The sequence below is a fragment of the Aphelocoma coerulescens genome (genome assembly GCF_041296385.1).
Source record: "Aphelocoma coerulescens isolate FSJ_1873_10779 chromosome Z unlocalized genomic scaffold, UR_Acoe_1.0 ChrZ, whole genome shotgun sequence".
Lineage (NCBI taxonomy): Eukaryota > Metazoa > Chordata > Aves > Passeriformes > Corvidae > Aphelocoma > Aphelocoma coerulescens.
The window spans coordinates 7838161-7854223 of NW_027184085.1; the positions used below are offsets into that span (position 1 = coordinate 7838161).

Sequence of the window (16063 nt, forward strand, 5' to 3'; positions counted from 1 at the left end):
CATAGTTTAAATCCTGTGCCATCTCACCAAAGCCAGTGGAGCTGCTCTTGTATTTAAGACTAACCTGCCTTAAGTTCTGGGACATAATCTCTAAAAGAATGTGTGTAATGCTGGGGTACAGGCTGTGATGCCCATAAGCTGCTCTGGGTCTAAGGTACAACCAGCTGTGGGAGTTCCTTTTTTTTCTATGCAAAGCTTCTGTGCTCAGGTCTTGGAAAGCCAAAAGGTTTCCCTAAGGCAGGAAAACGCATGTCCTGGACAATCAGATTGAGGAATGGGTGCCCTTGCTGACACATCGCTCCCAGATGTGAATCCAAGCCAGGATCTGTGTGCTTAGGATGAGTGTTTTTGCTAGTGAAGTTCCACCCAGCAGAGGCTCATTTCTTCAGTGCTGGGAATTTCAGCTGGAAAGCTTCCTTCGTATGGATCAGGCACTTGCAGAAAGCATTTCACATGTACTTAGGCAGCAGCACTGAAAACATGGTGCTCTACTTTTTAGTTGGATAGACAGGCACAGTAAAAGCAGGGAGCTGTTGGAAAACGCCCAGTGTAGGAAGCAGGACCCCAGTGTGGGGTGCTACCCTATGGGGTGCCACGTGCTTTGTCAAAGCAAGCACCCCCAGAGCTCCATTTGCATTCTGTCCTTCTGCAAAAGAGTCCCTACAAATCCCCTGCCCACTCTGCTGTGTATCCACGGGCCCAGCAGCAGGGCTGTCACCACTTTGTCAGGTCTAGGGATGTCTGCGGCTGGAAACCCCGCTGGGGAGATGAAGGAAGCCTGGACAGTTTACGAGATGGCAGGAGGCAAAGTACATCTACCTGGCCCTGAACTCTGATGCACGGTCTCCCTTGCTCCCCACTTGACAGGTACAAACAGTGACAAGCCCTGTCACCTGCTACCTGATGCAACCATTCCGAAAGCTGGGAAAGCCAGACGTGCTGTTAACAACTCCAGCTTCCCCACAGAAAGCCCCAGAGACTAACGACAAGGAACTGCCTTGACTCAGGCCAAATGCACTTGTGTTAGGAAACCTCCACAGCTGGCTCTCTGGGTGGAACAGCCCCGATGAAAGGACACCAGCAAGGCAAGCAGACAAAGGGAGAGACAGGGTGCTGATATTTCACCCCAGCTCTCCTCCTTGTCCCTTCTCTTCCTACGAGAGGAGAAACCCCTGGCTGTAAGATCCTCAGCTCTGGGAGTGACATGAGCTGCTGCAATTCCTTGTAGCACCCCTGTCCATGACTCCCTGCTCACTGATTTTCATGCTTTTTCCCTGGTCAGTCTCCTAACCACAGCCAAGACTCCTAGAAGCACAGATACCAGCACAAGGGGATCATCTGAGCGCCTTGCTGACATCTCAGTTTCCTGCAGCTTCCTTTCTTTTGGTACCCAAATTCCTATTTCCTGATGGTAAATCACAACCTGGATTTTAAGGGCTAGAAAAAGTTGAGTAGTGCCTTTCAGAGGAGACAAAATCTGTAGATTTGGAAATCTTTGCCATCAGCAAAAATCGTCCTAAATTTCCTAGATTTTGTGATTCCAAACGATTCTGACAGAGCATCTACTTTCAAGATGCATTTTTCAGGATGCTGCTGTTATCCAAGTCTCCATCTAAGCAGTCATGCAACAAGCATCACTTTCAAACAACGGTCTATTGATTACTTGCTTTGTTAACAATGATGCTATTCCCTGGAGAAGTTTATTACTCTTGCTTTTTATTATTTTGTGCCTTATGATTTGGTCATTAATGGGTACACTTGCATTTCATTTCACTGTGACTGACTTTCCTGTGAGGAATCCTCAGTGCAGTCCAAGAACCTCCATGAATAAATGTTTACTGTCAGGAGATATGAGTGTGTTGCAGGGCTCAATGGATGTTTTCATCCTGATGGTGCAGCAGTAAATCAATTAAAAACATGATTGATTGCAAAATTGTGGTTAAGTTGCTTTTGCTTTGGGATTTCACATGACCTAAGTTAGTCAGTATAAATCTAACAATGTATTACTCATGCAGTGATCATCTTGCTGGTATCTACAGTGAGAACTGCTGTGCACACAGATAAGGCAAGAGCAAGGGCCAAACCTGGCCCTGGCATATCCTGCAGCTCTACTCCTGCACAGAGCACAGAGCCTTGTCCCACTGGTGATTTAACTCCTTTTGGCAACATTTGACTAGAATTCCCTTTACCAGAGGATAAAATAAATCGAAAGGGCTCTTGAAAGGGCTCTCTACACAGATACGTTCATTCAGATTACGGTATAGTGTACATTTAGCAAAGAATAGCTTTTCTTAATTAATTCCCTGTCTAGCTGCTTTTTTTTCAGTCAGACTACTGTAGCCCAAATTAGATTAATCGACTTTGGATATTCTTGCTAACAATAACTTTCTCTTATTAAGCATTATTAATATTAGTTCTTAGAAACTGATGATTCTGGAATAACTCCCCTCATTTAGTTATATTCCAAAATCTCCAGTGGCATACGATGGCCAGTGTGCTCTGACTTGAGCAGAAGTCCCCCACACTCCCTGTTTAAAGCATTTGCCAAGAGCACTGGGTTGTGTCTGCTGAGCAGAGGTTATAGTTTCTGTTTTAAAATCAGTTTCGAAATATTCTGTCTTAATTTTCGGCAGTAAAGTAAACCTCTTGGTACGAAGACCATATCCAGAAGCCACCGTTCAGCGCAGAGTGCTGCAAGGGAGATGTAGTGCAAAGAACCAGAGAGACTGAAAAGGCACAAGCTCAAAACAAAAATTGCATCCCTGTCTCCCACATGCCCATCCAGGGCTTCGTCCAAACCCCAGGAATGTAGATTTAAGTCCTTCTGTGGGCTCTGAATGCAGACCACAGAACTGCTGCCTCTCCATGTGTGTGCAAGCCTGCAGATAGGGGCAGAGGAGCGATCTGCATGACTGTGTGCTCAAACAGAGATTTACAGAGACAGTGTGCATAAATCTAGATAATTTATACGGTGCTACAAATACAAACAGCAACGGGCACCCTTCACAAATTCACATACACAAATGTACCTCCAGTGTGAATAATGCAGTGACAAAGTGAGCTGCCTTTGTGTGGACATCATTGGTATCAGCAGTTAGGAATAATAGTTGTCTAATTGTAGTCTTTCATTGTGTGCTGTGTCAAAGCGTGGGCGAGTAATTGCAACCATCAAAATCCTTTCAGAGTGTGTGCAAAGCCCCGACCCCCATCACCTGCTATCAAGCCTATCTGATCCACCACACACATGCACTCACTGGGCAGATGAATTAGCTAGATAGGCTGTTCTATTATTATTACTATTATTATTATTATTATTGTTATTATTATTGTTATTATTATTATTATTTTCTCTTTTGTTTTGTGTTTTTCTTCCCTCAAGGTTGTATCTGACTCATGAAGGGGGTTTAGATTTTTTTAATTATTATTGCTATTCTTATTTTTTTGGGGTGGGTGTGTGCGTGTGCAAGTGAGAGAGAGAGAGAGACAGATCGCTTTTTGGGTGAGATAATATAGATGACAGACATCGACAATTATACAAAATAATATGGTTACCAGCAACCAAAAAAAAAAAAAATTGATTCTCATGGGCTGCTGAGTGTTACAATTTGAATGTCTTTCTATTAAAATCCTTGTAATAGACAGAGGGAGAAAGCAGGGAGGAGGGAGAGAGAAAGAGGGAGAGAGAAAGCAGATCTTTTTCAAATATTACTCATACGATGGAGCACAAGATATTTTCAGAATACAAGTGGGACTGATTTCCATTAACATAATCCCATTTCCAGTATTTTTTTATTAATATAAACATCTTGGCTCTGGGAATGCCTCCTGGATCATTTATACCTGCTGTATTTTGCATTGGGTTTAGAGGAAAATCAAGGAAACCACTAAAAATATATAGATAGATAGATATAAAAATTGAGCCTATTTGTTATATTCATTCTGAATTGCCATCTGTGCAATACCTGAGTGGAGAAGCAGATTTGATTATCAAATACAATTAAGGCCTGGTTTTGTCCATGTGGAGCACCATGTAAGTGCATATTGTAAATATCTGTATAGAAGACAGGAACACCACAATCGTGCACTACACAATCTGTCTTGCTGCTGGAGAGGACTTGCAGTGATTTTCTCTGGTTCAGTCTGCTGCAGCAAGGAATCCATCTCAGTGCTGTAACAACTATTGCAGAGACCACATCTTGTTCAGGTAGCACACAGTTTCATGGGTGGATACCCACTTTAAACTTTTAGAGGCTCGCAGCTCTGGGTTTTCAGGTATCTGCCTTTGTGTGATAGATCATATCTATTTACTAATTCTATCTGGTACCTTCAGAGACTCAGCAGGATATGTCCTTTGTGCTGCAAGTATCTTCTGTTGCATAAGGACGTGTGTAGTTTCCATGGCTGGCAAACACATGTGTGTGCACTTGAATTTCTGCAAAAGACAATTTAGAGGTCTGTAATTAAACTCTCCAAGGAAGCAGGAGAAGCCTATTTTTGTGCAAAATTCAAGTAAAAGGGAATTTTGTAGAATAGTAGAATCATTTAGGTTGGAACAAAACTTTAAGATCATCAGGTCCAGCAATATTTACAAAATGTGTAAAAAGTTCAATGAAGAAAAGTCCTCATTGTGAATTTCCTCAGACTGTGGGTGAGGGCCTCAAGGAGAAGAGATGTAACTTGTTATTTAGATCACTTAAAATGAGGATAGGAAATATATTTGTGAATGTTCAGTGGGGAGATGTGCCATGTTGTCAGAGGCGCACAAACCCTGATTACTCTAACTCATCTCCACAGTGTTGTCTGACACTACTGCCCTCATTCTGCACATTTTGAATTTGCTTCTGTCTTTGAATGAAACAAATTCAGATGTACCAAAATACATACATTTTTTACGGCCTCAAAGCAGTCAGAAATGGTGATTGTGTTGAAGAGAAGATACTGCAAAATCCTTGGCTGGAAATGTTATAGATTGTAGATTTTTCTCAGTATTGCTAGTGCAGAGGTCACTATTTGTCAGACAGCAGAACACAGGTCTGGAAATAAGAAGGGCTTATTCCTATTGGTCTCATTCTTGCTGTAATATTTGGGGCAAGTCATTTGGGGGTGGAGTATGTTCATCTACAGCACCTTCCATCTTAGGAAGCTTAGGTGTTTATTCTCAGCTGTTCATTTGAGATACATTCAGCAATCGATAAAGAAGAAAAGATGCTTTCCAATACAGTCATTCATTCACTTCTAAAACTGGGGAGGATTAATCACTTTGTGGAAGTTCACTTCTATCTACCCATATTTTCTGCAGAGTGAGGCCAGCTCATCTTTAAGTAAATTCCTAGATGGCAAAACTCAGAGAAGAATACCTCTCTTAAATACCTATTCCTCTCCAAGTTGGAGAAATTCCACTCAACAGAAATGTTGGATTCAAAGACCTATAACTAGTTCTTTCCTATCTATAAATGCTTAGAATTTTGCACCCTAACACAAGGAATGGATTCATCTCTTCTGGTAGAGTTTCATAATGATCTTGTAGTAAGGACTTGTTTCTTCATTATAATGGTTCTGAAGGGTTAACTGGACTAAACCTTCATCTTAACAAAGTTGTAAATGCTTCTTTTCTTAATCAAAGAGAACTGTTACCAATTTCCAGTTCTATTACCCACTGTGCTTTGCCAGCAACATTTGGCCTGGATATATTGAAACATTGTGCTAGAAAGCAACTTTCCTAAATACTTATTATCCACATGATAATTAGTCCTGACTGAGGTAATTTTTCAGGCAAAAATGCTAATTTTCCACGATTCCTACTCTGGAGACAAAAGTAGAGGATTCAGTAAATTTTTTATTGGAGAGGTTTTGGAGTTCCAGGATGGGCTTTGTGCAGTAGCAAGTGCTCCAGTATGTAATCCACACTGATGGCACAGGTCACCTGTGCTGCTGAGTTATCCTGATGTTTGTGCTCATGGGTGTTCAAGAGGGAAGAGTGATGATGTCAGTCCAACCATATTTTAAAGGTCATTGGTGCAGAACAAAAATTATGCATGAAAACTTGACATTTTCTGCTAAATGGAATTCTTGTTTCCCACCTCACCCTAATTAAGATAGCTCTGAGAAATGCTTGTCATGGGGAGGGACTCTACATTTTACAAAGACCATCTAGAGGCACGCTCAGGTCCAAACTTTTTACAATGCAAGATTAGTAAAGGAGACGAAAATCAGAAAACAGAGTTGAGAAAACTGTAAGTTTCACAGGAAGAGGAGAAGTGCTTTCAACACACACGTGGTCGCAGTGTTGCCAAAGTCAAACGTGAGCACAGGGGGACCAGTTTTGGAAAAATTTCAGGGAACTGAGATGGGATTGCAGCTCTCTTTAAGGAGTTCCTACCATGAATAAAGGGCCAGCATGGGAAAAACCAGTGAGACACTTGTCCGCAAAATTCAATTACTGGCTGATAGAGGATGTTATCACAGGATAACCAAAGATGAGAGCTGGCATTCCAAAAGCAAATTAGAGATGTGAGGTAGGGGGGCAATAGGCGGTGAGGAGCCTTTCAGAGGTCCCTCTATGGACATTGAACCATAACAGCCACTCATCAGCACTATAAAACTACCAGGAGCAGTATCCCCAGGCTGGGAAAGACTCTTCTTGGCAAGCTTGTGCACCACACCATGCCATCCGATAGAGCCCATCTTATTGAAAACTGAATCCCTTTGAGTTCCCTGGAACAGCAGCAGCTGGAGGGGAAATAACAGTAAAATTCAATGGCCATAATAAAACGCATTAGCCATCTGAACACTCATTTCAATCAAATAATGCAGCCTATTCATATTTAAACAGGAAATATTGTTTAATGTTTATGATAATGATCAAATCAAATTTTAAAAATTAAACACGAAATTAAACATTTAAGTGAGGTTCCAACATTGGGCACTTGGGACACCACTTCCAACCCACAGCTGATGGTTGCAATCAGCAGGGTCTACCCCTTACCTCTGCTTAGTGCAGTTCCTTGAGGAAGATGGTAGAAGAAGGCTTTGGTGTCACTCAAATGACCACAGTTGGTGCAGGGTGGCTGATTTTGAGTTGATTGTTCCAGTTTCCCCTTGCATCCATTATGCTTTCCATGACAGCAACACTTAATGGTTGTTGAGGGGGAAGTGGAAATTGCAAAAGAAAAGTCCTTTCATCTGGAAGAAGCTAAATGGGACTTGTTTTTCATCCAAGTGGAAGGCAGTTATGTTCCTACTGAAGTATTTTGGACTTTTAACTTTTTCCTGAAGAGAACAGGCAGAAGAGAGGTTACAGAGGTTTTTTTAAAGCACTAGTGAAACAGAAGTAGAAAATGACACTGTGAAAAAGCAAGTTCTCAGATGTACATAATGGTCATAGGAGGCAAAAATGCAAAATAACACCTTGTTGCTCTTTAAATACTGTTCCTTTGGGGTAGAGCACAGCAGCTTTTACACACCAGTAACGCACAGTCTTTTCTGTAGTGGCAGTAACTGTTGCAGAGCTACAGATTTCAAAAAATAGTATGTTGCTTTATACCAGTGGAGTCATGATCCCAGCTGATTAATTTAAGGTTTTGACAGCACTGTCGAAGTTTGTGTCTAATGAAGACCTTGGAGTGATGGCTAGCAGTTAGGGTATTGCTTTTAGACCATATCTTGTGCTACAGTAAACTCAGAGCCAGGAAACAACTTTCTCCCACATGAAATCTGTAGTGATTTTATTGATACTAAGCCTAGCAGGTTTTTTTCCCAGCTCTCTCCACTTGAAGTCAGCAGAAAAGCAAAGTTTGAAACTAAAAAGTATTGAAAGAAACTCATTGTCTCTAATATTCCCATGCATTCAGCCATGGACCTTATCTGTGCTGTGAGCCTGTGCAGCAATGTTAACCTTTTGCTCTTATAGTTGCATCTTTCAAGGGAGTATATCCTCAGTGTAAATTAATATCAAATTAATATGAATTAATACCAAACCAGCAAAGCTTTGGACTACCAGTGAACTGCATGTTATTCCTTAGAGTAGAAAAAAAAAATCATCACAAAAGGCAGACTCAATCTGTCAATCCCCATTCTTATGGCAATGCTTGCCCAGATTTATTATGGAAGGAGCATGCACAGAAATTTCCGTACTGTGAAAAAATAAATAAAACGACTGAATAAATTATCTGGAAAAGTACAGCAAAACAGAAAGATTTATCTTAACCTGTGTCTATTGCTCTCATCCCTGTACCATGCACTTTAAATTGGATTGGTATCCTATAAGAGACTGTCAAGGATTCCATTTGTTCTGCTTGACATACAGATGTACAATTGGTAAAACTGCATCTTATCTTAGTAATTGTCTACAGTGCTAAGGCTGTACCTAGTTATTGACTTCAAAAGTCAGGTTTTGTCTGTGCAGTTCCCTGATCCAACATCAGTCCAACCACCCCGAGCTCTATCTGCTCATCTTTCAGCTCACCTTCCTGTGTTAAAACACCTTTCTTTTTGCAATAGCTACTTCTCAGCTTTCTGTAATCAATCAAGACCAGAGTGTGGGGGTAGAGAAGTGAATAGCTTAGTTCCCTGGTTTTGGTAGCATCCTTGTGTATCTAAAAAAAGTCATTGAGAGCTGGTGCTTAAGAACTTAGTGAATATTTTGAGGGCTTTTAAAGCAAGAAAGGTTTTTCTAGAGATCTGTTTTTGGAGGGAGTTGTTACCTAGCTGTAGTGAAATTTCTGTTTATTAAAAGAATCATAGAGTTTAGTGATCACAAAGAGAAATTTCTGTCTGTCTGATGGTCTTTTAAGTACATTTTGTTACAAATCCAGATGAGCAGGTTGACACTGTAATGGTTCAACAATTTTTTTTCAAACCTGCAGTAACCTTTCCTTTTCACGGTCACATGCTGCAAATAGACCCACGTGTAAAACAGAGCACTTTGTTCTTACACAACGAAAGAATCCCTTTAAATCTAGTTATTTGTTTTCCACTTCCAGCTGGAAAGTGCTTTGACTTTTGGGTTTACATTTTAAAAAAATGAATAACCCCCAGATTTTTTTTGGAACCCCATATTTCTATGATTTTTGTGTATTCTGAATGCTGGGCATTTTATCTGCAACTATTCTTCATGGAAACATTTAAAGCAACTGCTGGGAGAAAAAGGTTAAAAAGAAAACCTTCTTTTCTTCCAATTCTCCCCCCCCCCCTCAATAAACAGTAGTGCCATCCTGGGAACCAGTCTTGCTTGAATCCCAGCAGTGTGGATTCACTTTTTCCAAGGAAAACAGGAAAAAGTATAGAACAACTATAGTCAGCCAGACCAACAGTTATTCTGACACATATCCCATCTCCTAGCCTAGTCAGTCATAAAGCAGAGGGAAAATTGCAAAAGCAATATTCTTTCCTGGTTTCCTGCAGTTGGCAGCTCAGGGATTTCCGGAGTCAGAGGTACATTCTTTGTATCAGTAGTTTTCAATGGATTTTTCTTCCATGAGTTGTCCTACTGTTTTTGAGTTCACATGGATATTTAGACTCTGGTTTTGCATCACTGGCATTTCTCATTGTTTGAGCAAGACTGTTTGTCTCTGGAGAAGGCAGAAGTTAGTCAAAGAACCTCAAGAATGACAACTTGTACAATCATGAAACAAAGCACTGAAGTCTCTTTTCACTTCCCCAAATGCTGTCAGCCAAAGGATAGATGTAGCTAGCATGGCAGTTTCAGAGAGAAAACCCTGGCTGCACAGGGGGATGAAGTTTACCAGGTGTCATCACTAAAGGTAGAATTCCAAACCTGTGGTGCTTTGTAGGAGAGCTGCAAACTGCAGGAGTTCAGCCGCTGTTGTACAGCCCTGCAGCAGGGAAATACCTCCAAGGCCAGTTTGGGTGGAAGCACAGGCGAACTGGTTCCACCTTCCAGAGTTAAAGCCATCTCCAGTCATAAGTGAGAGCCATGAGACAAAGAGCACCAGGTTTTCAGAAGGTCCTGTGGCACCTTTGCCATATGCCAAGAGTCCAGAAACAACTGGTATTCAACAGCTGGCAAGAAATGCCAGTTCTAGGGATGGCAGGCTGTGCCTATGTCACCCAAACAGCATTCCAGCTCACAGTGAGGTAATCCCTCTGCTCTTAAGAAAAGGTGCATAGTTGTCACGGCTTTTTGGGGAGATGAGGTGCGTTTTCAGCCCTGTTTCTCTTCCCTTGTTCAGTTTTCAGGCTTCTCTACACAAGCAGTATTTGCAATAAAATGGAATGATGTAAGGTAGTTGGAAGGATCACACGTAAACAAAGACAGTAATCAAATTAGGATGCAGGTCTGGGGTTGTCTGTTACACCAAGAGCTATGTTTGAGTGTTAGCTTTGCTCTGAGCCTCCTTTCTGAGAAATCTTTATTTCAGGACTTCACAGGAAATGCAATATGGCTTTTGTTGTCTGTGAATTTTTTTGCATTATACTTTTTTTTATTCTTTGATCCCTTTATGGACTCCCCAGGTGCCTATAACAAGGTGGCAATTAATAGGGATATGCACAGTGGAACAATCTCCCCTTTATAAATAAATCCATGCAGATATGGCAATCTACCTCAGGGTATCTTTCAAACTTGGGGAAAAAAATGTCAGGGAACAAATCACGTGATGCTTCAGACAGTTTGTGGACATTGGTCTCTGTCTTTGGAGGCTCCTCTCATTTTTCTTTCTCTCTTCTGTCTTACCCTCTCACCTCAATCGACTTTCATAAAGATAAGTGAGTATAACTGGTATGAGCTGTCTTCAGGGATCCTTTGTGATGCCCAGTACTTGAGGCCCATCCCCAGAGGAGTGGTGTGTGAGGGGGAGCTCAGGGACATGTCCTGCTTTCAGATGTCTCCACACACCTGCTGCTGGCCTCAGCTGGGAGCTCCCTGCAGGCACAGCTGAGCAGTGGATTTGAAACTAAGCCTCTACTAAAATAAAATAGAAAACATGACATCTTTGGAAAACAGAGAGCCTGGGACTGCAAACAGTAAGAGTGCGGCATGATGCAGACCCAAGGCAGGATTTGGCTTTGAACGACACTCACAATCCTGTGTCCTCTGGGCTTGCCGCCCACATAGCTGATTTCCTCAGCCAAGATTTTGCAGGAAAGGAGGACATATCCTAACCTTCACAGTAAAGCTGAGTGTCTTCTCAGTCAGGCTTAGATGCCCAGGAGGAAATGTAGGCAGAGAGGTTCTACTCCACTGACTCACCCAAGTAGGGTCAAGTGTCTGTATAGGGACAAGGGTGACCACAGACCTCTGCAGAAGTGACCTTGGGGAACATCTGACATCCAGCTGTCTCTAAGCTGTAGGGGAGATGCCTTCCTGGATTGAAGTGGGAACTGTCTGTGGCCTTTGACATCAGCCTAAAATGCTCCTGTGATGACCCTCACCAGATCAAATTACTGTCTCTGTAGCTTGGGGGGATGCTTTTTTATCTTGTTCTCTGTCACATCAGAAAAGAGAATATTAAAACATTCTAATGGAGGCTGAGCTACCATTACTAGGCGAAACTGGTGAGGTCTAATACCATTTGACACGAATATACCGGGAAGAGTCTGAAAGAGTATGAACCTACAGGATTCCCAGACAGGCACCCAGACCCAGCACATTTTTGAAAGGACAAAGCTGGGATCTTACTGGGTAAAAATACCTTTCAAAATCCCAGGGCAGTAGGACAAAATGTTACAAAATATATAAATATAGATCACTTTCACCAAAAATAAAAATCAAGACACACTGTTGAAGCAGACTGCCATTAAAAAAGGTACCACACAGAGACGGGCTCCACGTAAAGAACAAATCCAAACAGAATAAAATTGAATGGAATGACACTAAGGAATCTAGTTTAGATGAAAACAGTAAATACTTTCCACTTTAAATGCTTTCAAAATGCATGACTCACCCTGTGAAAGACCTTCATTACTTTAAGGAGAAAGAGGACTACCAGGTGCCCCTGCAGATGCCCCTCAGCTCTGACAGCCCGAGTGCCTCCTCCATGCACAGGCGTTACCCCTGACTACTGCCTGTGCTTGCCATATGTCGTCCCTTTTTTGTTCACTGCCATTTACATGCTGGCAGGTTGACTTTTTAACAAGGTAAGAGTAGGCTGAAGATTTCAGGTGTGGGCACTTGAGAGACCCTCCCCTTCACGGCAGGCTCAGCTTCCTCAGTTTTAGCTCAGGCTGACATTATATCAAACTGTGCCTCTCCCCGGTGGGGATAACCACAGTTTATTTACAAGATACAACAGGAATGTCACACTAAATGAAGACGAAAGATGTGCAGGAAGCGTGATTGCTGCCTGTGCCTTCTTAGGAACTGCTTATTAAGGAAATCGTCCTTTTAAGCAGCAAAGAGCCGCCAGAACTGGCCATGTTCAATACTGGGGCAGGATCTGACTTGCTCACCAACACCATCGATAACATTCCTCCCGTGGTAATGATGCAGATGCTAATGAGCGTATTAATAATAAATAACACTGTGTGCATTTATCATGTCCCTGATTCGAAGGGTGGGAAATGCTTTACCAACTAGACAGTGTGAAGTCCCAGAGCAGCTCTTTTCTCTGTGTGGAGCCTATTGCTACCCTAAGCAAAGGGACTTTTGTCATCTGGGTTAGCAAAGAGAAGTGGCAGTGGAACCACTGGATTCCAGTCACTACGGTGCTGCTGATTCATGGTGTGAACTTGGGGGAGTTATTTTAGTGCTCTGAGTCTCAAGTTAACCATCTGTAAAATCAAGATAATTATATTTACAGTGCTTATTTCATAGAGCTGCTGTGAAGATTAATTAATGCATATATATTTACAAAGTGCTTTGAGATCTTCAGGTGAAACCTGCTGCATATGTGCAAAATATTAATTCTCTAAAATACCTTGAAACCTCAGGAGCTGCAGTGTCTTGCCAGATATCACGACATTTTATAGTGCTTTTGTTCATTGTCTAAGGAAGTTGTTTTGCAGGTAGCAGTAATATATTGTGTTAGTGGTGTGATACTTTGAAAATAATAGGTTTTTCCCATTCCTTTTGACTTGTTCTTCTATCATGCACCATGTGCAAGCAGATTATGGGTTCATCAAACAGTAATTTTAGGTCATTATTAGGAAACATATTTTGATTCTCTTTTTTTTTTTTAACACCTCTGTAGATCGCATCACAAAGAAAATCCCTGTGTTTATTTTATACTGGCCATTCAAGCTGTGTTGGTTGTTTGTGATCAGTCAGATAAGCTACAATGCACGTGATCCAGAAAGAAGATATGTAGAGACACAGTGAGGGACTGAGGATTATGTGTGTTTATTTTATGTGCTATGCTCAGGACTGTTCTCTCCTAAATTTAGCCATCTGAATATTAATGGTTAAGTCAAAAGTAGTTGTTTGAAGTTGCTTCATTGGAAAGAGGTGGGCACTGGCTCAGAGCACCTTGCCTGACCCTTCTTAGGTAACAAAAATCAGTGCAGCTGACCGAATGTAGGTGTCCACTCCAGGGTAAATGGAGCAGTGCACTGAGTTCCCCTGGCTGTACAACAATCCCTCCACTGGATCTGGCAACCGAAAAGGCCAGATTATCTTTAGGTAAAAAATGTGGATATTTTAACCTGCAATTTAAATCTCACCTCAGAAGGATGGCTTCATTAAGAGGATGAATACTGAATTGTTTGATGCAGGCAGATATGCTGAGAGTGTCACATTTCTTACAGTTAAACAACGATGGCTTCTGCAGTGCTGAGTAGTCTGTAAGCATCTCAGTGTTTGTAAATCAACTTAAAAGAACAGCAGGTTTTGATAACATGAAACTCACATGCACTCACCAGTTCTTCTCTCTGCCTATTTCAGCTGTTCCAGGATCATGCATGTTAGTCATATTGTGTCTAAGGTTCTCAAACTGTGGTATTTCCACCTCCTTTATTTTAAAGCAATTTTTCAGTTTTAGGAATTCAAAGCCAAGAAGCTACTCAGTGGAAGATTTCTCCTTAATTTCTCTCTCTGACATGCAGTCAAAGCCCCATGAATCACAAAATTCAATTCTTCCACCTCTCCATGCTTATATATATGTCTCCAGATAGCTGCCACATCCAAAATACACACTAGTTTTCTCCCTAATTTTTGTCCATTCTAGTCATCTTTGAAAAAGTTTTGTATCCCAGATCTATAAGAGAGTGAAAAGGATATTTGCACATGCTCACCTGTATACAGAAAAGTCAGAGCATTCAACCAAGGAAGCAAACAGGTAATGACTGTTTAAGCATCTTCACATACTTTCCCTGATTCAGTGGACTTCTACTATTTAGCACCAGCTGACCATCTGCCTTAATATGCACATGCACACACAGACCTACATATGTATGTTTAGATAGATAGAGATATATGGATTTACACTGGTGTCTGGAGAGAAGACTTCCTTTGATTTTCTCTGGACATGTGATCTTCCTTAAGGCAGTTGTCATTCTACATTAATTTGTCTTGCTCTGCCTCAGCTCACTCTTTTTTGTCTTAAATGCCATATTAGAAAATGTTTACAAGCCCCCTGCCTCCTTTGTGATACCCACAATCCACCTGGCTACCTAGGGAAGCATGCTGTGATCCTTCCTGACACATGTCAGCAAACATCTCATCAGGGGCTCAGCTGTGTCACCCCCGATGATACTGCGCAGCAAGATCAGTCGTGGGCTACATTACACCCAATCCTGCCCCCAGGGGAGGTGGGAAGGACTATGCTAATTGGTTCTGACCCTCCAAGATCACGGAGGGAAATCGCCTTCACCCGGTGCAGCAACGGGACAGATCTGTTCAGTTGAAACCACGTTGCTGCAGCGCGCGCAAACCCCTCCAGTGCCTCTACAAGATGGCAGAAGCCTTTGCCCGTGTGCCTGTGGTGAGATGATGTGGCACAACAGTTACATGAGCAGCTCACCTGAAACTATTTCCAATAAATAAAGGAGGGTCTTCCCATTCACAGCATTCACGTACTTCCCAGCCTGGCTGTGGGGTTATAAAAGCATGTGTTTGGACCCTGCTGCATAGGTGTTGCTTCAGTGCTCTTCAAGAACCCCCCAAAAGCCCTGGGGTTTCTCTGCAGGCATCCTAGGAAACAGGGGGCTGTCTATGAAATTAAGGAAAAACAGAGAAAATCAGTACATTTCAAAATACCCTGCCCATTCTTTACTTTCTTGAAAGAAGAGAGGTTTTCTAGTTTATTAGAATCATAGAATGTTTTAGGTTGGAATGGGCCTTAAAGATCGTCTAGTGCAACTCCACTGCCCTGAGCAGGGACAGCTTCCACTACACCAGGTTGCTCTAAGCCCTGTCCAACCTGGCCTTGAGCACTGCCAGGGGTGGGACATCCACAAGATCTCTGGGCCACCTGTGCCAGTGTCTCAACATCCTCACAGCAGAGAATTTCTTCCTAATACTTTCTTAATAGAAGGTGACACCTATTTTGCACAGCCAACAGAGTACTAGATTTAGGGAGACCCAGGAGTTCCTTCTGTTGCCCAGGACTTGCCTTCAGCCCTGCAGAGCCCTACCCTGAGTCAGTGGACCAACACACAAAAAAGGAGGATGAAAGAACCAGCTGTTCTCTGACCTGGCTCTGTATGTCCACATCATCAGACACAGACTTCTTCATTTCTCTTGCCACTGTACCAAAAGAGAAATGTAGGACTGAGAGGTGCAATCATTCCCCCATCACATTCATTCTTTTCTTTTTCCCTTTCTTGCTCTCTTTCTTACCAGTACTCCTTCTCCTGCTTAAATTACACCTTACTACCTTCTCTGCTTTTGTGCATCTCCTGCCAAATGACGTCCACAGGTTGTGGCTTTACATTTCCCTGGCATGCAGATATTGCTGTCTTGTCCTTTGCTGGGCGTGAACCCTGGAGTCATCACCTCCAAAGAATCAGATGACAGACCCATTTTCAGATCATGTGTGCTTAGTTAGGTTGCAGAAGCATCTCAGAGGGGAAATAAATGTGTGCAATTATGTGAAATAGTTAGAGCAACACTGGATAAAGAAAACAGAAATTGAATTTGGTAGCCTGTTTTCAATCAAGCTTTCAGAAG

The 16063-nt window shown here is 42.1% G+C and overlaps 1 protein-coding gene and 1 long non-coding RNA gene across 32 annotated transcripts in view; one reads left to right on the forward strand and one right to left on the reverse strand.

Moving 5' to 3' along the window:
• The window catches only part of CELF4 (CUGBP Elav-like family member 4), a 678618-nt gene that overhangs the window by 557252 nt on the left and 105303 nt on the right, over window positions 1-16063 (forward strand). The window lies entirely within an intron of this gene.
• LOC138103215 (uncharacterized) lies at window positions 1717-12079 on the reverse strand. Of its 2 annotated transcripts, XR_011147676.1 has the most exons (4): window positions 11904-12079; window positions 6986-7269; window positions 6606-6729; window positions 1717-4432 (listed from the first exon to the last, which is right to left on the reverse strand). It is a non-coding gene; the product is annotated as an uncharacterized lncRNA (long non-coding RNA). The 2 variants fall into 2 exon arrangements; XR_011147675.1 differs by lacking the exon at window positions 1717-4432 and having other exon boundaries at window positions 5876-6729.